General features: G+C 41.9%; 1 protein-coding gene across 2 annotated transcripts in view; it reads right to left on the reverse strand.

Annotated features, from left to right (window-relative positions):
- Positions 1 to 26,716, reverse strand: part of LIMS1 (LIM zinc finger domain containing 1) — a 174,006-nt gene that overhangs the window by 82,175 nt on the left and 65,115 nt on the right. The window contains exon 1 of one of the 2 annotated variants that reach the window (XM_036920789.2): positions 24,907 to 25,242. The exons of the other annotated variant lie outside the window; for it this stretch is intronic. The gene's annotated coding sequence lies outside the window, so the exon portion shown is untranslated. Of the gene's footprint in view, positions 1 to 24,906; positions 25,243 to 26,716 lie in introns of those variants that run through there. 2 annotated transcript variants of the gene reach the window in all.

The raw sequence follows: 26,716 nt of genomic DNA on the forward strand, positions 1-26,716 counted from the left end.
CCTAGTAAACATAATATTCGTCATGTAAGTGTAGATTAGTGATAGCAAAAAAAAAAAAAAAAAAAAAAAAAAAAAAAGGGCAGTTCCTGTGTGGTAACCTCCAACGAGTTCTACACAAGGGTATAAAGGGCATATAAAAGTGTAGGCAAAGGGTCTGTTTGTGTTTATACAGAGGATCAAAGCCTAATTGGGCTACCCCGAAAATGAACTAAGATACAATATGAAAAAGAACTTCCAACATCTGCACTCTCTGGAAGACTCATGCCAGAAGATGATCATCAAAAAACCCCAACAAAGATCCACGCACTGCTACAGCTGTAGATGCACTCATCCCACCAGTTCCTGGACTTGCCATGGGAATGAGGAAGGAGATATCTAAGCTGGCCTGTGCATACAGTAAAACAACAAAATTGGACTGGATCTATACTGTTGGAACTCAACCAAGAATTTGGAGAAGTGCAAATTGTAGCGCTCCAAAGTCTTACAACTACAAACTATTTACTGTTAAAAGAACATATGGCATGTGAACAGTCCCCAGGAATCGGTTGTTTTAATTTGTCTGATTTCCCTCAGACTGTTCAAGTTCAGTTGGACAATATCCACCATATCATAGATAAGTTTTCACAAATGCCTAAGGTGCCTAACTGGTTTTCTTGGTTTCACTGGAGATGGCTGGTAATTACAGATATGCTTTGGTTATGTAACTATACTCCTATTATGTTAATGTGTGTGCGCAATTTAAGTAGTAGCTTAAAACCTATACATGCTGAAGTTACTCTACAAGAAGATATATCAAAGAAATAATCAATCTTCCCATGTTTTCTTCCGCCTGCTACTTCTATAGCTTTTCCTTCCTAATTACAACCCTTAAATAGAATTCGTGCCTCATATCAAATTTACCGAGTATCATAATTCTTCCAAGTGGTAAAGATACCTCAAGACAAATGCTGGGCATAGAAGCCACAGGGCATAAATATGCAAAGAAGTAAAAAGCTAACTTTTTCAAACAATAAGGCTTCTCTCTCACTTACCAACTTCACATTTCCCTGTATGGCCCTGGAAGATGACTGGTTAGCCAGAGACGGGTAAGATTCCTCAAGGGAGGAACAACCTAAGACAGGCACAGTCGCAGGGGGGCCATCAGGTGAGAAATTGGGGATCAACAGAGGTGAGGCTTATAACCTCACCCCCCCGTTCTGAGAGAAATCTTCTGCATCCGTGGATGTTTTATTGCCCTGGTCTAGCTTGGATTAACACATAGTCTACAGGCACACACCTGATCATCTACATTTGCTCTCTTACAACACTAAACTATGTTTTCTACCTTTATCTTGTATCTACCTACCACTTCAGCATTTTTTTAAAAATAATAATAATAAAGAGAGAAATGTGGTATCCACATATAAATCAAGTATAAAAACCAAATGAGTATTCATATTTGAACTGACTGTTTATAGTTCATAATGCATGAGCAAAACCGAAAGTTTCTGTGATGACTGCCCTTGTACTGTTCACTATGTAACTTATTCATTATGTAAGAATTTGTTCTACATGTAAAAACTTGTTTGTTATGCCTCAGAAGATTGGAGACTGACAAAAATCAGGCTTGGGGTGGAATAATGATTGTGCATTGAGCATTGACTCCCCTATACAGAATTTTATTGTCGTTAACAACCATTTGATCAATAAATATGAGAGATGCCCTCACAAAAAAAAAAAAAAAAAAAGAAGGACAGACTTCCAATGGTAAAATAAATTAGTAACCGGGATGTAATGTATAGCATAAGGAATATAGTCAAGATATTGTAACAGCCTGGTAGGGTGATAGCTGGAACCTAGAATTATGTATATAAATGTTCTACCACTGTGTTGTACACTTGAAACTCATGTAATGTAATACTGTGTGTCAACTACCCTTCAATAAAAAATAATTATTAAAAAAAAAAAAAAACTACCAAAGAACAAAACCCCCGGGCCAGATGGCTTTACCTCGGAATTTTATCAGACATACAGGGAAGACATAGTACCCATTCTCCTAAATGTTTTCCAAAAAATAGAGGAGGAGGGGATACTCCCAAACTCATTCTATGAAGCTAACATCACCCTAATACCAAAACCAGGCAAAGACCCCACCAAAGAAGAAAACTACAGACCAATATCCCTGATGAATGTAGATGCAAAAATACTCAATAAAATATTAGCAAACTGAATTCAAAAATATATCAAAAGGATCATACACCATGACCAAGTGGGATTCACCCCAGGGATGCAAGAATGGCACAACATTCAAAAATCCATCAACATCATCCACCACATCAACAAAAAGAAAGACAAAAACCACATGATCATCTCCATAGATGCTGAAAAAGCATTTGACAAAATTCAACATCCACTCATGATAAAAACTCTCAGCAAAATGGGTATAGAAGGCAGGTACTTCAACATAATAAAGGCCATATATGATAAACCCACAGACAACATCATACTGAACAGCGAGAAGCTGAAAGCTTTTCCTCTGAGATCGGGAGCAAGACAGGGATGTCCACTCTCCCCACTGTTATTTAACATAGTACTGGAGGTCCTAGCCACGGCAATCAGACAAAACAAAGAAATACAAGGAATCCAGATTGGTAAAGAAGAAGTCAAACTGTCACTATTTGCAGATGACATGATATTGTACATAAAAAACCCTAAAGACTCCACTCCAAAACTACTAGAACTGGTATCGGAATACAGCAAAGTTGCAGGATACAAAATTAACACACAGAAATCTGTGGCTTTCTTATACACTAACAATGAACCAATAGAAAGAGAAATAAGGAAAACAACTCCATTCACAATTGCATCAAAAAAAATAAAATACCTAGGAATAAACCTAACCAAAGAAGTGAAAGACCTATACCCTGAAAACTACAAGTCACTCTTAAGACAAATTAAAGGGGACTCTAACAAACGGAAACTCATCCCATGCTCGTGGCTAGGAAGAATTAATATCGTCAAAATGGCCATCCTGCCCAAAGCAATATACAGATTTGATACAATCCCTATCAAATTACCAGCAACATTCTTCAACAAAACAAATAGTTCAAAAATTCATATGGAAACACCAAAGACCCCGAATAGCCAAAGCAATCCTGAGAAAGAAGAATAAAGTGGGGGAGATCTTACTCCCCAACTTCAAGCTCTACTACAAAGCCATAGTAATCAAGGGAATTTGGTACTGGCACAAGAACAGAGCCACAGACCAGTGGAACAGATTAGAGACTCCAGACATTAACCCAAACATATATGGTCAATTAATATTTGATAAAGGAGCAATGGACATACAATGGGGAAATGAAAGTCTCTTCAAGAGATGGTGCTGGCAAAACTGGACAGCTACATGTAAGAGAATGAAACTGGACCATTGTCTAACCCCATACACAAAAGTAAACTCAAAATGGATCAAAGACCTGAATGTAAGCCATGAAACCATTAAACTCTTAGGAAAAAACATAGGCAAAAATCTCTTAGACATAAACATGAGTGACCTCTTCTTGAACATATCTCCCTGGGCAAGGAAAACAACAGCAAAAATGAACAAGTGGGACTATATTAAGCTGAAAAGCTTCTGTACAGCAAAAGACACCATCAATAGAACAAAAAGGTACTCTAAAGTATGGGAGAATATATTTGTAAATGACAGATCCAATAAAGGCTTGACATCCAAAATATATAAAGAGCTCACACACCTCAACAAGCAAAAAACAAATAATCCAATTAAAAAATGGGCAGAGGATCTGAACAGACAGTTCTCCAAAAAAGAAATTCAGATGGCCAACAGACACATGAAAAGATGCTCCACATCGCTAATTATCAGAGAAATGCAAATTAAAACCACAATGAGATATCACATCACACCAGTAAGAATGGCTACCATCCAAAAGACAAACATCAACAAATGTTGGCGAGGTTGTGGAGAAAGGGGATCCCTCCTACACTGCTGGTGGGAATGTACATTAGTTCAACCATTGTGGAAAGCAGTATGGAGGTTCCTCAAAATGCTCAAAACAGACTTACCATTTGACCCAGGAATTCCACTCCTAGGAATTTACCCTAAGAATGCAGCACTCAAGTTTGAAAAAGACAGATGCACCCCTATGTTTATCGCAGCACTATTTACAGTAGCCAAGAATTGGAAGCAACCTAAGTGTCCAACAGTAGATGAATGGAAAAAGAAGATGTGGTACATATACACAATGGAATATTATTCAGCCATAAGAAGAAAACAAATCCTACCATTTGCAACAACATGGGTATTATGCTCAGTGAAATAAGCCAAGCGGAGAAAGAGAAATACCAAATGATTTCACTCATCTGTGGAGTATAAGAACAAAGGAAAAACTGAAGGAACAAAATAGCAGCAGAATCACAGAACCCAAGAATGGACTAACAGGGTGTCAGATGATCAGCTATGGAAGTACATTTTTCTGATAATGTTTCTTTCTCTTTAAAAAAAAAAAAAGCAGTTCCTGTGTGGTCATCTCCAATAGGTTCTTCACAATGGTATAAATGTCATATCAAAGTATGGGCAAAGAGTTTGTTTGTGTTTATACAGAGGATCAAAGCCTAATTTGGCTACACAGAAAACGAATTAAGATATGATATGAAGAACTTCCAACATCAACATCCTCTGGAAGAGTCATTCCAGAAGATGAACATCAAAAAACTTCAACAAAGATCCTGGTGCTGTTGCAGTTGTAGCTGCAGTCATCCCACTGGTTCCTGGACTTGCCATTGGAATGAAGAAGGAGATGTCTAAGCTGGCCTGTGCATACAGTAAAACAACAAATTTGACTGGATCTATACTGTCGGAACTCAACCAAGAATTAGGAGAAGTGCAAGTTGCAGTGCTCCAAAATCGTGCGACTATAGACTATCTACTGTTAAAAGAACATATGGGATGTGAACAGTTCCTAGGAATGTGTTGTTTTAATTTGTCTGATTTTTCTCAAACTATTCAAATTCAGTTAGACAATATCCATCATATCACTGATAAGTTTTCACAAATGCCTAGGGTACCTAACTGGTTTTCTTAGTTTCACTGGATATGGCTGGTAATTGTAGGTCTGCTTTTGTTATGTAGCTGTATTCTTATTATGTTAATGTATGTGCGCAATTTAATTAGTTTAAAACTTATACATGCTTATGTTACTCTACAAGAAGATATGTCAAAGAAAAAAAAAAAGAAAATTGCTTACGGTAATGAGAACAAAATGGTTTGCACTCTAATCAGGAAGAAAGGGCAAAACCTCAGCACATAATCAAATACTGATCTGATCTGGACCTGCAGAGGGCTGGATTTGAATGGGAGCTATTTGGGGAAGGATTTGGGTGGAGGCAGAGACCTCAGTGCGATGTGAGTGAGAGGGTGTGGGTAAAATTGTAATATTTCCAGAATATCTCACCTGACTTCAGTGCATCTGTGTATCAACAGGCGTTCCTCAGGGGTGGAGAGAGGTTCATCTCCATATTGATGGGCAACTGAGGGCTTATCTGAACCTGAGAGGTTAGGAGGAGGGCTGGTTTTGCTTCTGCAGAGCAGGAGAGACAGATGGACCCGGACTGCAGTTTGTAAGCAATAAATGGGTTTTAAACTTTATTTCTCCCTTTGACTGATTTAGTTTTAGAGGTATTTTGCCCCAGCATTTCCTTTCCCCAGAGTTACAGAGGGACATGTCAAAGGCACAATGAGAGAGATGGCAGTGATGGGCCTCCCGGCTGCGTGAAGAAAATGGGAGTCTTGTATGGAGGGTCTGTCATGTCCACTGTAGGAAGAGGGCCTAGTGGAGGCTGTCGGAAGTGGGCGGCCCCAAGAAGGCCTAGGTGACCCAACACATGTGCACCCACCCCCGCCATGAACCCTGGCAGGGACTCCAGCGAGCCCCGGAGAACCGGGGTTTTGCGGGGCTTTCAGTCCAGGGCATCCGGAACTTGGCACATAATCCCACAAATAAATACACATTGAAAACCATGTCAAGTAATGAAGACTGTCGGCTAGGAGATGCTTACTGGCAGGCGCAGGGGTAGCAGGGACGGTTTCCTAAAGCACAAGCTCTGGATCTGATCTGATGCCAACTGAGAAGGGCAGGCAGAGAGACACAGGGCCGGAGATCGTACGCGCTTCCCGCGGTCGCTCCGCAGCAGCACTGGAAGGACGCCCACTGGGTGCCAGCCGGGCCGGTGGGTGACAGGGAGGGCTGGGGAAGGCTTCAGGAGAAGGGGCACCAGGTGCGCCAGGCACACGCGCGCGGGTCGGCGGTTTCACTCCCCGCCCGCTCACTGACACCACAAAACGCTGCGCCTCCTGTTGCTCTCATCTTGGCAGCTGAAGGGCAGACATTTGAAACCTACTTTGAGTCTAATAAAATAGCTTTTAAAGAGTACTTACAAAAGAAAAGGCTGGGACCCAAAAATGTTCACCTCACTATCAGGAGGTTCGAAGATTCTTGATTGCTTATCTTATTACGAAGAACAGCAGAGGTATGAGTGCCTACCAAGCATGTTATGTATACTATTTCGTTTTCATCTCAACCCTACACCAGTATTCCCATTTTGCAGATGAGGTAACTGAGTGTTAGAGCAGTCAGGTGTCCTCACCAAGCCTCACAACCAGTAAGGGACAGGGTGTACATTCAGACCAAGGTCTTTTTGACTCAAATGTTCCCATTTTAGCCACAACCTACACTGTCTCTGAACCCCAAAACACTCCCCCACAGACCCTCAAAAGGTCCACTCTGAACTAGAGTTGACTCTAAGCACTAGCAAGCCTCGTCCAGACAGTGTCTGGGATGGCAAGGAATGTGGCAGACACAGGAGGACCCCCAGACTATAAACACAGACCAGAAAGAGACGAGGCCAAAATCACTCCAGCCAGACCACATGTTCCTCCCTGGAAACGAAACAGATGTCTAGTTATGTCCTAGATGAATATTGTGGATGGGCAGTTCTGAGGGCTTGGGAGACCCACCAGGTCCTCTTATACAATTCCCACTAAAACAAATTTTCATCTTTGGCTAATTTTCCCCTTCAGGTCGGGAAACAAAAGGAGTCAAACCAGAGGTCTTCAATTGACCGAGATCCTGATTCCTTAGAGGTCTTCAGGTCCAAATGACAATGCGGTCTTATTTTCAAAGCTGTTTCTTCCCTGGCCGCCCGGAGGCTCTTACCTAGCCCACCTGGGCCCGGGGCCCACCTGCCCTTTCACGGCGTCCTTCCAGGCGCTGCTGTGAGTACATGTGACAACTCAGTGTTTCTAAGAGTTCTGAAAAAAAGGCAAAGGTTCTAATAAAAACAGGTTTTCTTTATCATAGCAAATCTGCTGAATGATGTAACATGTGATCAACAGTCACAAATGGCTTGGATTCAGGGTGAGGAGGGTTACAAGTCTGGAAGACAGTCCAGGCAGCAAGCTGTGCCATGGAAGGAAGGGAGAGAAGACTCAAGTGGAGGTCAGGCAAAAAGGCTGCTGAGGAAAAAACAAAACAAACAAGGATAGTGCATACACCCAAACACGAAAGCCTTCTGCATGTACCTTGCCAGATCATGCCCCAGACAAGGCCACTTCAAACCCTCAGTTCAATCAAATAACTACCCCACCCTCCTCTCCTATCCCTCTTGGCAGAAAACCTCTCCTACTTTAGAGAAAACGGACGTCAGCTGAAAGAAGCCACCTCAACTGTCTAAGGAGCCCACTTTTCACTATTCTCCCCCTTCCTCAGGACCATTTCCAGTTCCAGTGGAATTTACTATATGCACAGAATAACCCCGATTCTACACTACTGTCATCTTGTCCTGGTGGTAATAACAGTAATAATCCGTGCAAATGCTTTACGTATTATTTCACTTAATCCTCACAACATCCTCTGAAGTAAGTGGTACCCCTATTTTGCAGAAGTAGAAACGAGGTCTACACTTAGTAAGCAACAGCCCAGGAGTTGAATGGTACACCATGCCCCCTACTCCCCAGGCTGTAATCATCACACCATGCTGTGTGTCCAAATGTCTATCAACAAGAAAAATAATGCAGAAAGTTGCGCTCTCTCAGTGGCATACTATATAGCTACAAAGGAAAGTGATTTTCTAACGCTACACAAAAGGATATGTTTAAAAATAACGTTGAGTGAAAAGCACAGCTTGCACATGAACACAGATAGTGTCGTTCTACAGACCCAAACAAAAGGCATGATCTAAAAAAAAAATAAATAAATAAAATAATAAATAAAAAAGATTAAAAAATAATAATAATAATAACACCATGATGATGAAAACAAAATCCAGAACGTAGTAAATTCTATAGAACAAACAAACAAAAAAGCACGATCGCATGCTGTTTAATGTACAGATGTGTAATGGAAGTATGATAGGCACAGGGGTGAAACATGACAATTCAGGAAGTTCATTTCCTCGTGGAAGAGAAGGAGGGAAAATAATTGGAAAAATAATTGGAAAATATGCCAAGAGATTTCAACTGCATTTGTAATGTTTTCTTTCTTAAGACAGGTGATAGATACTTGGAGGCTCCTCCTATTAAAGTTTATGCTTTCATTTTCCAAAAACGGATGATGAATCAGAGCAGACATTCTCTGAGATGGTGTTTGTGAGGCCACGGTTTCAAGGCACTGTTATGCCATCATGTGGTTCCCAGAGGTATTACATGCACACTATTTTCAGGAAATGAAAGGCAGTTGAAATGAAAAATGAAAAAACTGTAGTTCTCAGGTACAGTATCACATGAATTAACCCACAGTGAAGACCTGAGTATCCAGAACTTGATATATAACATAATTAAAACATACCCTAACCACTTCTAAATAATGCTTAATACAAGAGGACATACGATAGATAATATGCAAGATGCAAAATAATGAAACTGGGCCCCTATTTTACATCACTCAAAAAATTAATTTAAAATGGATTAAGGATTTATATGTAAGACCTGAAACTATACAATTCCTAAATGAAAACGCAGAGGAAAAGCAATCTGACATCACTTTTGACAATGGTTTTTTTGGATATGCACCAAAAGCACAAGTAACAAAGGCAAAAATGACCAAGCAGGGAGACATCAGGAGGCTCCCACACAGCAAAGGGCATCATCAGCCAGGTGACAGGCAACCCAGGGGACGGGAGGAAGTATTTCAAGACCACGTGAGACACTTCGACAACTCAAGAGCAAAAAAAACCTGACTAAAAAATGGTCAGAGGCCTTGACTAGACATTTTTCCAAAGACATTCAAATGGCCAAGAGGCACATGAAAGGTGGTCACCAGGGAACTGTCAATCAAATCAGCAGTGAGATGTCACCTCACACCAGTCAGAATGGCCACTACCCAAAAGACAAGAAATAACAAGTGTTGGTGAGGACGCAGAGAAATGGGAACCTTCCTACACTGTGGGAATGTAAATCGGTGCAGCCTCTGTGGAAAGCTGCATGGAGGTTCCTCAAAAAACTAAAAATAGAAATACCATTCAACCCAGTAATTCCACTTCTGGGTATATATTTAAAGGAAATGAAATCACTATCTCAAAAGAGATGTCTGCATTCCCTTGCTTATTGCAGCATTACTCACAATAGCCAAGACATGAAAACATGCTAAGGGCCCATCAGTGAATAGATGGATAAAGAAAATGTATATAAACAGCCATACATATAAATGGAATATTATTCAGCCAGAAAAGAAGGAAGTCCTGCCATTTAAAAAAGCTTGGATGGACCTTGAGGGCATTATGCCAAGTGAGATAAATTAAGACAGAATCAAAAATACTGTATGATCTCATTTACATATAGAGTCTAAAAACATATAAAAACAGAGAACAGGATGATAGGTGTGAAGGGCTGAGGAAGGGAGGATGGTACGATGTTGATGAAAGGGTGCAAACTACAAGTATTAAGATGAACAAATTTGGGGGACATAATGTACAGCATGGTGACCAGAGTGAAAGCACTGTATTGTAAACTTGAAAGTTGCTGTGAGAGAACCATTTTAATGTTCTCACCAGCTACAAGATGGTAATTACGTGAGGTGATGGGTGTGTTAACTAACCTGATCATGGCAAACATGTCACGACAAGTCTCAAATAATGTTATAGTCAATTGTATTTCAATAAAGCTGGAAAAATTAAAAAATTTAAAAACATTATGCTAGGAAGCCCACTCAAAGGAAGATGATAATGAGAAAGGTATTGGATATAAACTATAAGAGGAAAGGGTCAATGTAGATATACAGTAGAGACAGTTCAGTTCAATAAATCATAAGCCTAGCAAAACCAGAGAATGGCTGGCTTTCAGACACAATTACCTGATAGGTAAATGAAGGCATATACATAAGCTTCAAACCTATAAATAAGCAGAAAGAATACAGTAAAAATAAACTACATGCATAGTACTGTTTCACTTGTATAACTGAGTACTTTTAAAAGCAAATTTTACTAGGGATCAAAGCCTCTTTTCTGAATAACCAGGTGAGAGAGAAATAAACCTAAAAATTATACCACAGTGACTCTTAACTAGACGCATAGAAACACATCCTTGTGTCAAATTACTTACATAGATGCACTACATACATGGCAAAAACACAAGACAACTGGTATACTACTTATGCTGCATACCACTGTGGGGCGGGGGGGGGGCTGGCTATGGGACCGCAGCTTCCTGCAGCATCCCCCACATCCTCTGCCTTGATGAAAGGCATCCCTGGCTGCCCCAGCTAAAATTCTAAAGCCACCCACAGCTCCCTCTTTCTCACCAACCGAGTCACCAAAACCAGCTGACTTAATGTATGAAATGTCATTTCTATGCCTCTCTTCATTAGCTTTCCAGCCTAAGGCCCCAGAGTACAGGGGTGGAGAGGCTGGGCTTAGGGGCAACCAGGTTTGAACTCAGATCCCAGCTTTGGTACTTGCTAGCTACTTTTTTCTCCCCTAAAAAGGGCATGGTTATATCTGTACCCCACAGAGCTACTATGAAAATAACATGGATTAATGGATGTAAAGTGGCACATACTAAGTGTTAAATAAAAAATAAATATCACCATTATCATCAACATTTCTCCTTTCCCTCTCTGCTGTCAAAGTTTTATCTTTTTAAAATGCAAATGTGATCACATTATGCCTCAGTTTACAAGACGTCAATGGATGTCCACTTCATGTGGGATAAAGCTCAAAGACCCTGCTGGGCATAGAAGAAATGGCTCTTCACCACTGACTCACCTGCCTGGCCTTGTTTCCAGTCTTTCTTTTCCTTTCAACAGCGAATCCCCTTCCCCACCACTGAACTCCAAACTTGGACACTCTCCTGTCTCCGTGATTCCGCTGTTCGTTTTCCATGAAGGACCTCCAGCTCCTTCCTCCTTCTGGGCTCTCAGCCAAGTCCAGAACTCCAAACCACTTCCACTGTGTGGAGCCATCCCAAGCTCCCAAGGAGACAGTGGAGGCTGCCTTCCCCCCAGGCTCCCACTGAACACCCGACAAATCTAGCCTATAGCACTGGCCATACTGTAATGCCGTTCATGTACAGCCCTACCTCCCTTACTGAGAAAACAGCAGGTCCACGGTCCACATGCAGTGCTCACTGAATGCGATCCAGGAACTTCACAAGAACATGAGTATTTACAGATTTTTTTTTTTAAAGTTATCTCACAGAATTGTAGTACCTTTTCTTACTAATGTATTCACACATATATTTCTATACACACACACACATGGAAAGCTTCCCAGACAAGGGCTTGGCTCACAGTGACACAGAGTGCTGGACGCTGGAGGAGCTGGCTTCCTATAAGGAGGGCTTACTTTGGGGAATTTTTAAAGCCCTAAAGTTTGGCATTCAGTTTCTGAAGCTCAGCAATCTAGTTTTGTCAGTATATCAAAAACGGCTCCATCTCAACAGTTCTCATTAACCAGGCTTTAGAATATGATGTGTAAAACCAGCAATCTAACCTGTAACTGCCAGGCAAACTAAAATATTTAGCTTTGATAGGTAGCATGTTCTCCCCTTATTTAGGCCAAATGAAAGTCAGATTCAATCAGAAGGTTGTTTGGTATACATATCAGAAAAGGGGAGTTAGACCATCTGAATATTTAGTGGTATCAGCCTAAGATGGCCAGCTTTGCTGAGCTCCACGGGGCAGGGTTAGGCAGTGGGACGGGTAGCCCGAGGGCCACGGCTGCCTCACCTGCCATGCTTCACCTCTGCGGCTGCCCTCAGGATGGCTTCTGCATGGTCAGATGGTCACATTCTTTGTTAGACATTCTTTGTGTGTGTGTGTGTATGTATATATACTCAAAGTCACTATACCCCTTTATGTGACTATAGGTCTCTATTACTGGATTGATCTGGAAGTCTGGCTTCCTTTCCTCCTAAAGCATTTGTAGGTTCCTCACTACGGTCCATAAGTAAGGGTCAACATGTGAGGGCCAAGAATCTGCAGAGGTTATGACTATTCTTGAAGACCTTCTCTAAGTGAGGCGGCACGAGAACCCCAACAACCCTTCTGCTTACGTTTAGCCATATGCCCACATGTGGCAGGTACACAGCACATGCTTGTGGAAAACATAAGATGCCCAAAGTAATAAAAAGAAGTTTCAAAAAAAGAAATTTTTTAAAATTTACAAAAAATGTGATATTTTGAGTGGGTACTTCTTTTAGCTCAGCACACAGAGGTTTCTAGGATATAAGCAATAGTAAGCACCTTAGGTTAACTGTGCGCAGAAGAGAACCTAATAGAAGACCCTGGGCTGCTCACAGGATCTCCAGGATCAGCAGAGACAACTGCCTGCTCCTCTGGGCGTGGATGGCCCCGGACACTGGGCCCTGCTGCTCACGCTGGACCCACTACTGCCCCCATAGCTGCCGCAGCCCTGGACTAGAAGTGGCCACAGGCAGTCCCTGCTGCTTTGCATTGCTGCCTCTCAGGTCAAAGGCCAGAGCTGGTGCACCTGACAGCTGGTGCATGGCCTACAGCCACACCTGTGCCTCAGCAGCAGGGAGGCTGGGGAAGCCGCATGTCAGCAGGCATCACTCAGATGGGAGTAAGATTCAATGTCCTGTTGAGACTCATAAGATGGAGAATCACCAAACAACAGGAGTCTAGTAAAAAAAAAAAAAAAGATATGAACTACCCCTCCTCCTCAAATAAAATACAATCTTTCCCACAGGTGAATTGTTCTTACCTGGCTGAGTCACATTTCAGACTGCCAGGTGCTCTGCACAATTAGGTTCGGCCCCGCAGTCCAGCAGACCCTCTTCCACCTGGCCAGCTCCTTCGCCAGCTCTGAGGCGCAGAGGGCAGCAGGGAGGGTCTGCCAACCTCCAGTTTTCTTCAAGGACAGAAAAGAAGGGAGCTAGTTGGGACTACTTTCAAGAGACCTGCTCTTGACGATGGTGATCCAGTTAAGACTTGTTTTGGTGTAATTAAAATATGTTAACATTCAGTCATTTCTACAAAACTGGATTTAATTTGAGAGGCTAAAGGATCTGAATGCAGTAACAGTCTAAAAAAGATTGATGTTAAATACTGTCTCCAAAAATCGCTACAACTCCTCTAGGGCAGGGATCTGCAACTATTTCTACAAAGAGCCAGAGGCTGAATTACTTTTGGCTCTGCAAGCCATATAGTCTCTGTTGTGACCATTCAGTCCTGCTCTTCTGGATCAAAAGCAGCCACAGACATAGTAAATAAATGAATGTGGTGGTCTCCCAAGAAAACTTCATTTATGGATACTGAAATTTGAATTTCATATAATTTTCACATCTTCCTTTTAGTTTTTTTCGACCATTAAAAAATGTCAAAACTATTCCTAGCTTACAGGCTGTAAAAAAACAGGCCATGGACTAGATTTGGCCTGCGGGCTGAGCTGAAAAACTTGTACAATATACCATTACTATAGAGTCTTGAGAAAAACACATCAAACACAATTTTGAAAACCACATTTCCCAAATACTCAGAAGACCTACACAATCATATCTTTTTGAAAAGATTAAAGTTAGGTTAATGAAGTAGGAAAAACAAACTCTCAGCTTCTACTGTACCTCAACTGGCATAAACGATAGAATAAATAAATAGAGAGTCTGACTTGCATAATATGCTTGGCCAGGGCCTCACTCCCCACATGACCACTACCCCAGGGAGGGAGATTATAGCTGCTAAACATATGGGGAGGAGAAGGATTGCTGTGTTCAGGGAACAGACAGACCCTCCTTTCTTCCCAAAGGATTCCCACCTTCCCAAATTACTAGTATCCAACAATCACGCCTTGACCCTAAGCTAAATTCCAAACTAGGGTATTTTATCGTCATTGACCTGACACTTGCAATACTACAACCATCCAACTGCCCCATCTTCAACCTCCTTCCAAATTCAGTTCTAATTGGTTTTCCTCCTTCTTAGCTTATAATTAGTCTTAAGTGTCCTTCCATTCTATTAAAGCTCGGGTAAGAAAAAAAAATCTGATAAACTAATTTAAACTAAAATGTTAATGGCTGAAACTCTTAACTCCCCACAAAACATCTTCACTTGACAGTTACCTTCAATATTTTGATTGGCAATATGGAAATTTCAACCACAGTGGGAGATACTTTTAAGCAGAAAGAACTTTCTGTGTCTCTCAAATCACATCTAACACCCACTTGGTGAAAAAAAATCCATCTGTAAACTAATACATCTAGGGAAAGAAGATATTTCTTTTTGTTTATTATGAACTGATATATTGGTGAACTTACTGGCTGGGGTAGGCCTTGCACAGCTACTCAAGCATTAGGTCCTCATTTAAAGCACAGCCTGCAGGGCTGAGGTAGGGGTCAGAGGTGAAGTTCATGACCCAGCAGCGCATAGCCTACCACACAGCAGGTACTCCCAACTGGAAGTTATTATTATGATAAATAAGGATGTCTAAGAAACAGTTTAGAATTTAATCTGTAAAACATGTGGGAGAATGCTTTAAACAACTGTATTTCTGTTTGTGTTACGGAGAAGGGGAAGGGGGGAAGGAACTGTGCACAAAGAAATGCTTCGAGCTGTAGGTTGGAGAGACCGAGTTTGTGTGTTCCTCTGTTACACACAGAAGTCAGCCTGCCTGAAAGTACTTGATCTGCTCTGTGCAGAGAATTTACTGCTTATTCAATTATCAAGAATTTACAATTATTTTAACTGTTCTATTCAATAAAAGGCTTAAAAACAACTTCAGAAATGCTGTCATCTTCAGAACTGTGTGTTGTGGTGAGGGCCGGGGGTATGAATCCCTTGAAGTTACAAGAAAAATGTTCTGTATACGTGCTTCTGTTCACTTTTCTGTGAAGCTGTATAAGCCTCAGAATCTCAAATAGTCTGTGATCAACACAAGGTCAAAGTAAGACACTTAGCCTGTAGGGAAACCCCAAGTGCTCCAGGCTGCTGTTTCCTCAATGGTCCTCCTTGTGTTTGTCCCACCAGGCCTCGCTGGAAGGTGCCCCTTTGTTACGCAAGCCATTTCACACTAAGCTAACCTTCTTAAACAGTTTTCCTACTTTCCCCTAGACATATTTTCACAACGTTATCATATAGATCATCACATTCCAGGTAATTCTCCCCTTGAATGCAACTACCTAATCTCACACAACAAAATTATCATCTTCTCATACATGTAACTCAGAAAACTATACATGCCTCTCTGGCTGTTCCAAAAGTCAGCATACCAATGTGACATCTTAAGGCTGAGAGAAGAGGATGACAAAGCCAGAGTCTGACAGAAGGAGCTCTTTCTGTCAACTCTTCAGCAACTTAAGAGTTATTTTTTAAGAGAAACTATATAATATTGAACTCACCTGCTTTTATATTAAAAGAACCACATACAAATTTTGGCCAAAAAAATATAGTAACTAAAAATCTGTCTATTTCTATGTAGCAAACAGCTGCAAAGAAGGAATCTGAGGAAAGGCCCCTAGAGGCAGACGGGTCATCAGAGGAGCCGGCAGGTTATGCCAGTGGCTTTAATAAGCGGCCACCGCTGCCCAGAGCGATCCCCACCCTGTTGGTTGGTGGCCCAACTGCTCCCCAGAGAGAAGGCACTCCGGGCTCCAGAGGCACCCCCTGGCTCTCCTGCTGGTCTAGCTTCGACACCATGAACAGCCAGCATGCCTTCTGCATATGCCTCAGTATCCTCCCTTTTAATCAGAGACAGCATATGCTTCTTTGCCCTCCATCTTTCTGTAGAGATTAACTGGTAGATTAGTTAGAAACAGACTGGGAGAGATAATTAAGTACTGTATGCATGCTGGCCACTATGGCATGGCCTCAGTACAGAACTACAAGGTTGCAGGGAAGTCAAGAGTTACCAGCTCTTAGCACATCTGTAGCAGACGGCCAAGAGCCCGCACAATCCCTCAGTACATGCCAGGAGGCCACTCCTGGTTCCTGACCCTTGCTCTGAGGGAACTATTCCAGCATGGGCCTCCCACCATCCTAAATGCCTAAGCTGTCCTCCTCAAGTCTCCAGCCCTTACTGGACATCTTTCAAGAGGTAAATATTTATGCCTTGAATTAAATCATTGGGCAAAAAGCACCCTTGCTTTACAGAGCTCAAAAAAGAGCTCCATAAAGCTCCTATCAAATCTCAATGATTTTTTTGCAGAAATAGAAAAACCCATCCTGAAGTACATGTGGAACTGCAGGGGACCCCAAAGAGCCAGAACAATCTTGAAAAAGACAAGTTGGAGGTCCCACACTTTCTGATTTCAAAACTTAATTACAGATTTTCAAGAATCCAAACTGTGTGAACCCATCAGATAGACACACACACCAATGGAACAGAACTGAAAGCCTAGAAACAAATCCTCACAAGTATTGTCAAATGATTTTCAGTAAGGATGCCAAGACCACTCAATGGGAAAAGGACAGGCTTTTCAACAAATGGTGGTAGGTAAATGTATACCCACATGCAAAAGAATGGAGCCAGACTCTTACTTCATACCATTTGCAGAAATTAATTCCAAATGGACCAAATAACTCTTAGAAGAAAACGGGGAAAGTTTCATTGAATTTGGCAACGATTTACTGGATATGACACCAAAAGTAAAAATAGACATAAGGAACCACATCAACTTTAAAACCTTCCTGCACCAAAGGACACAATTACTAGAGTTAAAAAACAACCATGGAATGGGAGGAAAATCTGCAAATCATATACCTGATGAGGAGTTAATACCCAGAATCTATAAAAAACTTGTACAACTCAACAACAAAAGAACCAACCAGATTAAAAAATGGGCAAAGGACTTAAACAGACTTTTCTCCAAAAAAGATACACAATAGCCAATAAGTACATAAAAAGCTACTCAACAGGAGTAAGGATTAGAGAAATGCAAATCAAAACCACAATGAGATACCAACTCATATCCATTTCAGGGACAACTATTTTTTAAAAAAAGATAAAAGAGCAAATATTGGGGATGTGGAGAAACTGGAACCCTTCTGCACTGTTGGGAATATAAAATGGTGCAGTCACTATGGAAAATAGTATAGCAGTGCTCAAAAAAAAGATAAGGGTTACCATGTGACCCAGCAATTCTACTTCTGGGTATCTATCTACACGAATTGAAAACAGGGAATCCAAGAAATCTTTGTACACCCGTGTTCACAGCAGCATTATTCACAATAGCCCAAGGGGAAAGTAACCCAAGTGTCCATGGACAGATGAACGGATGAGTAAAATGTGATACTACATTCAGCGGGATGTTATTCAGCTTTAAAAGGAAGTTCTGACACATGCTATGACAGGGATGAACCTAGAGGGCATCATGCTAGGTGAGATAAGCTGGCCACAAGAGACAAACGCTGGACAACCCCCCTTGCATGAGGTATCTGGAGCGGTCAGGCTCACAGACACACAGAGTGGTGACTGCTGGGGGCAGGGGAGTGGGATGCTATCTCATGTGCACAGAGCCTCTGTTTGCAAGATGAAGAGAGTTCCAGAGTCAGCAGCACAATGTGAGTACTTAGTGCCGCTGACCTATACGCTTACAAATGTACGTCGGTTTTTTAAAAACTGGGGCTCCAAGCTGTAAAATGAGGTCCCTGAATAATTTTAAAGGACTCTATTTCTAATTCTTTTCACTTTTCAGATGAAGGAATAGAGCTCAAGTCCCCCAGGTAAGAGAGCCACGAGTAGGACCCAGGAATACCAATTTCTAGTACACAACTTACTACAAAAAGAAGCCAGTATAATGGGAAAGACCCAAGGACAGAAGTCAAGTGGGACAAAGACAGCAAAGTAGGCAGAACCACAGGAAGAAAGATGATGGGGAAATTCCAAGAACCCTTTAAAATAATTTGTTTTGCTGTAATAGAAGTCTGAAACAGTCATTTATCTTGATCTGGGTAGAGTTGAGGTCTGTGGAAATTCCCAAATAAGGTAGCTTGTTCATGGCTATTTCCTCTAGCAGATATTAACAGCTTCCCATCTGAAAAAAGCATTAGGTGTTTGAGAGACAGGATTCTTTGGCAGTAACATTCATCCACACATTAAAGGCTGTGGCTTCCAATCTTAATGGTTAGCTTATTTGCCAAGGCGTGGCATCCCCCACCCAGATAGGGCTCCGCAGCTTGCAGCCAATATCACAGTGTTCCTGTGTTGTGGCTGGTGGTGGGGATTAAGTCAGTATGACCTCACTCTTCTCCATACACAGCCCCTCGGTTGGCAATGTCTCTACACGCTATGGTACTGTCTGCACTTTCTGTTAAAGAGCAGCCCTGCCCTTACGCATGGTACTCTTCTTCCACGGAGTTCTGCATCTTAGCAGCTGCTGCCTTGACCTCCATAATTCCTCCCAGTGGCTGCAAAACAGAGCCTCTACCTTTGATTCTTCAGGATGAGTCTCCATACCTTTTTCTTGGATCTATGCTAAGTTGGTAGCCACTAGCCACATGTGGTAGCAACTTGGAATGTGGCTAGTCAGAGCTGAAATATGCTTTAAGTATAAAATACACACAGGATTTCAAAGATGAAGTTCACAAAAATGTAAATTATCTAAATAATATTTAATATGATTACACGGTATGTATATAATTTGGACACGATAATAGTGTCACATATGGAGTTAAATACAATATATTATTAAAATTAATTTCACCTGTTTCTTTTTGCACATGGCTACTAGAAAATTTTAAACTACAGCAGCCTGGCTCACATTACATGTCTATTGGATAGCTCACCATTCTAGATAATAAGAACTGTTTACTGAATAAAGAAATGTAGCCCAGAAAGCAGTCTGAGAAAGAGGCACCGAAAACTCAGGCAGACCCTATTCCAATTTAGGGGGAAGGGAATACTTGAATTCTTTGATTTCTAACTGTGCAGCAAGGCGGGTGGTAGTCTAGACTAGAATGCTGGCTCTGTCCCTTATTAGCCAGGGCAAATTTCTTCACCTGCAGGTTAGACTCATCATCTATAAACGTGGGCATAATAAAACTCCCTCAGGGGCAGTCAGGGACTAAAAACCAAGAGGAAAGCATTTTAGCATTTAGCAACACAAAGTGCGTGCTCAGTAAATGTTACTTCTCTTTCTTTTAAGGTCTCAGAAGTCCTGTAGATACATTCAGTAGCTAATTTAGTCTTTGTGGGGTTAGTCATGGAAAGTCTGGACTCCAATTCCTTTTTACCTTCCTCTCCACTCTTCCACAGAAAACACCCTTATAAGGCAGGGGTGTTTTCTAGGCAAAATCTATCCCCTTCTCCATAGCCACCATGATCAATTCCCACTACTTGTCTGCCATATTTCACACCATCTCTCTTACTGGCCCATGTATTAAAAAATCATTAAAATTAACCTCAAAATTCTGGATGCTGCTCATTTTCTCCTTAGGACCATTATCAACAGCTCATGGCCACTGTCTAAATCTAAATGCAGTCTTGTTATAATTTCAGCTATGTCATGTGTGCACACTTCATTCTTCCAAGATGCATGGATACATCCTTTATTTCCCATTAGTGTCTTATCAGATACATAATGAATAAAGATCTTTACAATGATCTTAGAAATGGGTAAAATCAAACTGAATGTTGACTTTCAATTACCATGCCAATCGGGATTACAGGGAATGAAAAGCAACTTTTTTGACTAAGAAATCATATCTAATTCGGCAGTCTGCAGTTTATTTCTGGCTGTTTTGTTCATAGAAAATAGATTTTTATGATTTCCTCCTAGCTGTTTCTAGCAGTGTGCTGGGTTGGCAGCTCTTAAGACTGAATTCCTGCCTTGGATGATGCTATTTTTTTAATTTTCTACCCAACTTTTCCCAGATACTTTTGATTATTTATGACAAATGCTAACCCATCTGAAAGTGTGGCTTAATTAAGTTTATTGTGTGTTGACGTGATCTAGCTTCTGGATCTCGTGGTACTTCTAGAACTTCCCACAAGGAGGACAGCAACTCCAGGTCCAGGTAGGGAATGGGGAAGAAGGACCTACTCCTGCCAGATTTCCTCCCTGACATCCCTTTAGAAAGGATGGGGGATGGTGACAGAATCGAAGAGCTCCTTGCAGTAGTAGTCAGGCAGTGGGGGATTTGAAGAAGTGGAGAAAAACCATGAGATTATCAGATACAAAATATAACTTGGTTTCCTTCAACCTGGAGTTCTAGCAGTCCTGGATCTTTTTTTGTATTTTGGTATCATTAATTAATATACACTGTGGTTACTAGATTCCCCCCATTATCAAGTCCCCACCACATACCCCATTACAGTCACTGTCATCAGCGTAGTAAGATGCTATAGAGTCACTACTTGTCTTCTCTGTGCTGTACTGCCTTCCCCGTGCCCACTCCCCTATATTATGTGTGCTAATCGTAATGCCCCCTTTTCCCCCTTATCCCTCCCTTCCTACCCACCCTCCCCAGTCCCTTTCCCTTTGGTAACTGTTAGTCCATTCTTGGGTTCTGTGAGTCTGCTGCTGTTTTGTTCCTTCAGTTTTTCCTTTGTTCTTATACTCCACAGATGAGTGAAATCATTTAGCACTTGTCTTTCTCCACCTGGCTTATTTCACTGAGCATAATACCCTCTAGCTCCATCCATGTTGCTGCAAATGGTAGGATTTGTTTTCTTCTTATGGCTGAATAATATTCCATTGTGCATATGTACCACCTCTTCTTTTCCATTCATCTACTGATGGACACTTAGGTTGCTTCCATTTCTTGGCTATTGTAAATAGTGCAGCAATAAACATAGGGGTGCATCTGTCTTTTTCAAACTGGGCTCCTGCATTCTTAGGGTAAATTCCTAGGAGTGGAATTCCTGGGTCAAATGGTTATTTCTATTTTTAGTTTTTTGAGGAACCTCCATACTGCTTTCCACAGTGGTTGAACCAATTTACATTCCCACCAGCAGTGTAGGAGGTTTCCCCTTTCTCCACATCTTTGCCAACATTTGTTGTTGTTTGTCTTTTGGATGGTAGCCATCCTGTAGTTCTGGATCTTAAAAAGACATGCATGAATGGTACAGTATAGAAGAAAAAACAAAGCATGGGAACAGTCTGGCAGCCTCTCGGAAAGTTAAACATAGAATTACCATAAGACTCAGCAATTCCATTTATGGGTATGTACCCCAAAGAACTGAACACAGGGATTCAAACAGATACTCATACACTCATGTTCAGAGCAGCATTATTCATAATAGCCAAAAGGTGGAAGCAACCCAAGTGTCCATCAACAGATGAATAGATAGACAAAATGTGGTCTATCCATACAGAGTAATACTCATCCACAAAAAGGGAAGAAGTTCTGATGTATATGAACCACAGAAACATTATGTTAAGTGAAATAAGCCAGACATAGAAGGTTGTGTTCTATGATTCCACTTTTATAAAATATATAGAAGAGGCAAATTTTTAGAGATAAAGAGTGGACTGGAAGTTTATCAGGAACTGGAAGGAGGGAATGCGGACTTAATGGAGAATCTGTTTGGGGTGAAGAAAAGTTTTGGAAATAGTGTTAGTGGTTATACAATGTGAATGTAATTAATGCCAGTGAATATTTTACTCAAAAATGGTTAAAATGGCATATTTTATGTTGTATATATTTTGCCATAAAAAGGGGGAGAGGAGGGAACATTTGTTGACCACTAGATTCCACCAAATATCAAGCTAGGATCCTTTTACATACATCATTTTAATTAATCCTCACCACTTCCAGATTAGGTATTATTGTCATTTACAGAGGAGGAATCTGAAACTCAGATATTAAATAACATGTTCAAAATCATACAAGTGGCAGAAGTGAGATATGAACCCAAATCTGGTATATCTGTAACCTAAGGTCTTTCACCTATACCAAAGTGTTTCTAGGATAAGCAGGCTCAACGAATAAACAAACAAGTGAGAAAGACAGATTCTCCTAACTGGTTGGAATTGTCAAACTGGGGACAAGAAAGATCATCAACAGCCAAACCCAAAGAACTAGGTGTCCAAACACTTCCCCAGGCTGCAAATGAGCTTCTCCCTATATTGCTAAGGGAATATCTGCCTTTTCTCTTCCCCCACCCAGAATTTTTGTTAAAATTATTTTTCAGTTTTTCATGTTCTATATATCTTATCTCAAACTCTCACCTGGGGTGTAGAGGACCCACCTCCTGAAAGAATACCATCATATATTTTTAGCAATATTTGGTATATAAAATACTTTCCTATATACCTCATTTAATTCATTCAATCACTCTGCAGGCCATCAACACCCCCATTCTGAGAGATAAACTATGTCCCAGAAGTGACACACTTACTTGGACCTAAAAATCTGACCTAGTATAGATAGTGGGTAGGGGCAATTACAGGGGTAGGATTCCTATAAACATCTTTCTTCTGAGAATAAATGGATCAATCAATATATTGGTAAGAACTTTTAGGCAGGACCTAATTCAGAATCATTGTAAGACCTCTGCATTAAAAAAAAAAAAAGCAACTAAAACCATTAAAAAATTTTTCCTAATGCTTTATTATTTCTCTGGGAAATCTTGGAGCTGACATTAAGAAATGACATTAAGAAATGGTCAATGAGATTTAAGACTCCCTTCCCACCCCTCTTGAACAGGGGCCTAGGTTTAAATTCCCATCACATCACCTTGTGGAAGCCCTTACAGTTGGATGTCCACATGGTCTAGTCCCCCTACACTGGCTGCCCTGCCATGTGGCACTGTGATCTGCACTCTGTCCTCCCAGGCCGTCCTCTGCACGGGATGCCATCACTGCACTGCAGAACTGCCCCGACTTTGGTATTCACTCTGGACAGGTACTCCACGCGCACAAAGTCACTCTTGTCCCTCAAACGCACCTTACAGCCTGCACATTAGGTGCCTAGGAACATCTCCCCCTCATTCACTGAGCACATGGTGCTCTAAGCCCTGGGGGCGTGAGAGGGCACAAGGGAGACCAGCCCCTGCTGCACACCTTACAGTCTAGTGGAAAGGGCAGGAAAGACAGAGCATTCCAAGACCCGAGAGCAGGCGCAGATCAAGCACGCCTGGGAGGCCAGGAGGACTCCAGGTTCTGTCCCAGGTCGGGTGGAAAGATAGTGGAGGATTCCAAGCAGAGAAAAAAAACTGCCGCACAGACTTAGCTCACACTGTCACCCACTCCACTACAACACCCTCCCCATCATTTCTTTAAGAATGATGAAATTATTCATTCTTCAAAGCCCAACTCAAAAATCGTCAACTAAATGGTGCCATACCTGAGAGTTACAGGTCCCTCTTCCTTTTGGAAACTTGACAACACTCGTGATCTGGCGGGTTATTTGTGTGCATTTTTTTACACCAAGAGTGCATGTTTACCCAGTGGGTTTCATCCCCTTATCCCACGAGCATGCACAAAGCCTTGTTGTTTCACCTTCTTATTAGTTTGAAAGACTAAAGTGACCTTTTTAACTTCTTCCTTGTCCCTGAAAAAAATAATTCTATTCTCCTATTCACTATAGCTACTCCATAGTTGATTATGTGTTTATATATATTACACATATATATGTAAATAAGAACATCTCCTATATATCTCCCCACCCTAAATCACAGCTATATTCTTCTCAAGGTTATCATGTTCCTGAAGATTAACTGTCACAGAAATGTTTTCATAAATACATTTAAATCTCTAAGCTCACTGTATGAGGCAAATTATGTGTGAGGCACAGGATCCTTTTGGAGTGAAAAATCACTTCTTTTGGTGCACACAGATTGGGTGCATTAAGGTTCCTTTGAAAATGGCCTACCAGTTTTTTGATGGAGTTACAGGTTAATGAATAAGAGTAGCTTCTCAATTAGTCGGAGTTGCTTTATCCCTGCCAAGGCAAGACAAAGGTCACTAGCATAGCATTAAACAGTATGTGATTGTCTGTTTCTTTTAAGACCCTAGGCAGAATTTGGGTTAAAAATATCTAATGCAATAAAATGTGAAAAGGCATCACTAAGGTCTTTTATAGTCTGAAGTTTTTGCAGGCCCATAAACTGCGTGGCACTAAACATTATCAAGGTTTTTAACGTTTTCTCTGCAAACATTCGGGTATAGCCTTCCTTCCTTACCTGGATGGAAAGCAATAAAATATAACGTTATTATTATATATATTCTACAATTAAATACACACGCACAGGAAGAACCACAATCATTATCCTTTGCAGCAGGGAGGAAAAAAATTTTAATTAGCACAGCTAAGAGCTACTATAACTTGCCCAAGACCCTTTCTGCTTTTGTATATGCAAGGTCACATGTATCTTTCACATTTGCTTTGAAGTAACTGAGAAAGACAGATCATAAGGTCAACAGATCAAGAAACACAGCACTCTGGGTCTGGTTAGTTGTGGCCGCCGCACCCATTCTGCACACAGTCACCTCTGCGAAAACAGGTTGGTGCCCCAGCCCTTTACCTGATGTGCCTCCGTGCTCCCCTTCTCTCACCTCTTGAATAGAGTCTCCTTTCTGGTACTTCTGCTCTTATTTTCACTCACTTATCAGGGCTTGGGAAGCCAGTTTCATATTACAGTGAGTTATCTGTAAAAGCTCCTGTTTCCTATACTGTACAGCACTTCCTCATCTTAACTTTTGCCGTGAACTAAATTTAAGCCAATGAAACCAAACTGGGTTTTTTCCCTGCATTCAGTCAAATCATGTGACATGGTGTGTTACATGATAACCCCAAAGCTCTGAAGCAACAAGACAACACCCCTAAATGTCATAACTCATATCCTGATGTATTATGTACTTCAGTAGTTAGGAAACTCATCCACTAACTTACTGAAACCATTTGTAATATGCAGAAAAATATTTAGAAAAATGAACATCAATCAATTGGCAATCAATTGGCATAGAAAGAGGTGACCTTTCATAAAAAGTGAGCCTTCCCCCTTTCGGATCTTGACAATATCCACACGTTTGAATTAACAGAGCTTCCCTTAATGTTTTATCACTTTGATGTCAAATGAGAGTCTTTATCTTCCCAGTAGCGCAGCACTGTTTGGAGACTGGCTTTGTCTGGCTGAGCCCTGGAAGAGTTCCTCCTGCCCCAGACGTCCTTTAGGAACAGCACAGCGAGGCCTCCACTCCCCACTGAGTCACCTCCCCTAACTCCTGAACCAAGTTTCCACTGAAGGATTATAAAGGGATCTTTGGCTGAGCTGAAGGAAGAGCTTGAGCAGCTCGTGCAGCTCCCTCTCCCGTGAATGAAGGCTTCCTCACCCTGATCCACTGAGAATGCCACAGAAAGGGCCTGAAGCAATTTATTATGAAGCAGTCATTTTTAGGATGTTAATGGCATTTCTAGGTTATAGCACCTCAGGTTAGTCTTCAAAAACAAGAAAACAACTCATCACCTTTCCTGCTCTATGGCACTGAGTCCCCACAGCATTTAAACAGTGACCGGAGGAGGGAGGAGGGTCCTGGAAAGCAGTGGGAGAGCCTGGTGCCAGGGCTCTCCGGGCCTCTGACACGGAACCCACTCGCTCCAGGGCCCTGCCAGCCCTGGCTGGGCACCCTCACAGGCTTCCCCTTCCCCTTGCACTCCGGTACCCAGCTGTCAGGGCTGGTGCTGGTTTCCCACACAGAGCTCACAGAACATTTTTCTGGCTTTATTTCCTTTCTTCTGGGAGTGGGATGTGGCAGGAAGCTGGAAGTACACAGGCTGCTTGTGAGTGAGGAGCAATCTCCCAGGGACACTGTACCCAGACACAAGCCCCGGACGGCAGCTGGCCTCTTCTGGGAGATAGAAGCCAGATCAGAAGTCTTCTGATTAGGGTCCCAGGGACACAGGATTCTCTCCAAGAAAGGGACCTGTGTCACCCCAGTGCAAATCGAGCAGAGGGGTGCACTTGCCATGCTCTGTGCCCAGTCCCACGCTGGCCCCCATGCCCTTAAGGGAGCAGGCTGCCACGGCCTCCATCCCCAGGGCTGCTCTCTTCCCCTCCTTCCCATTTCCTCTCCATCCCATGCTTGTCTGGAAATGTCCCTTCGTAAACAGTGCTCTCCTGAAGTTTTCTCTTCACCCCTCCACGCTGGTGCCCCCAAGCACATGACTGTCGCCTAGCAGGAGCCCCTCAGCTGCCTGCCCCCAGGTGGGGCAGCTCCGCCCCTGCCCTGCCCGGCTCACTGAGCACCTGCAAGACTTTACCGTCTCTGGAGGCCCCACCACCTCCTCCCTGCCTGGCACGCCAGCAAGACTTTCTCCGGACCTCCCCAGTCACA

Source organism: Manis pentadactyla, chromosome 2 (genome assembly GCF_030020395.1).
Source record: "Manis pentadactyla isolate mManPen7 chromosome 2, mManPen7.hap1, whole genome shotgun sequence".
Taxonomy (NCBI): Eukaryota; Metazoa; Chordata; class Mammalia; order Pholidota; family Manidae; genus Manis; species Manis pentadactyla.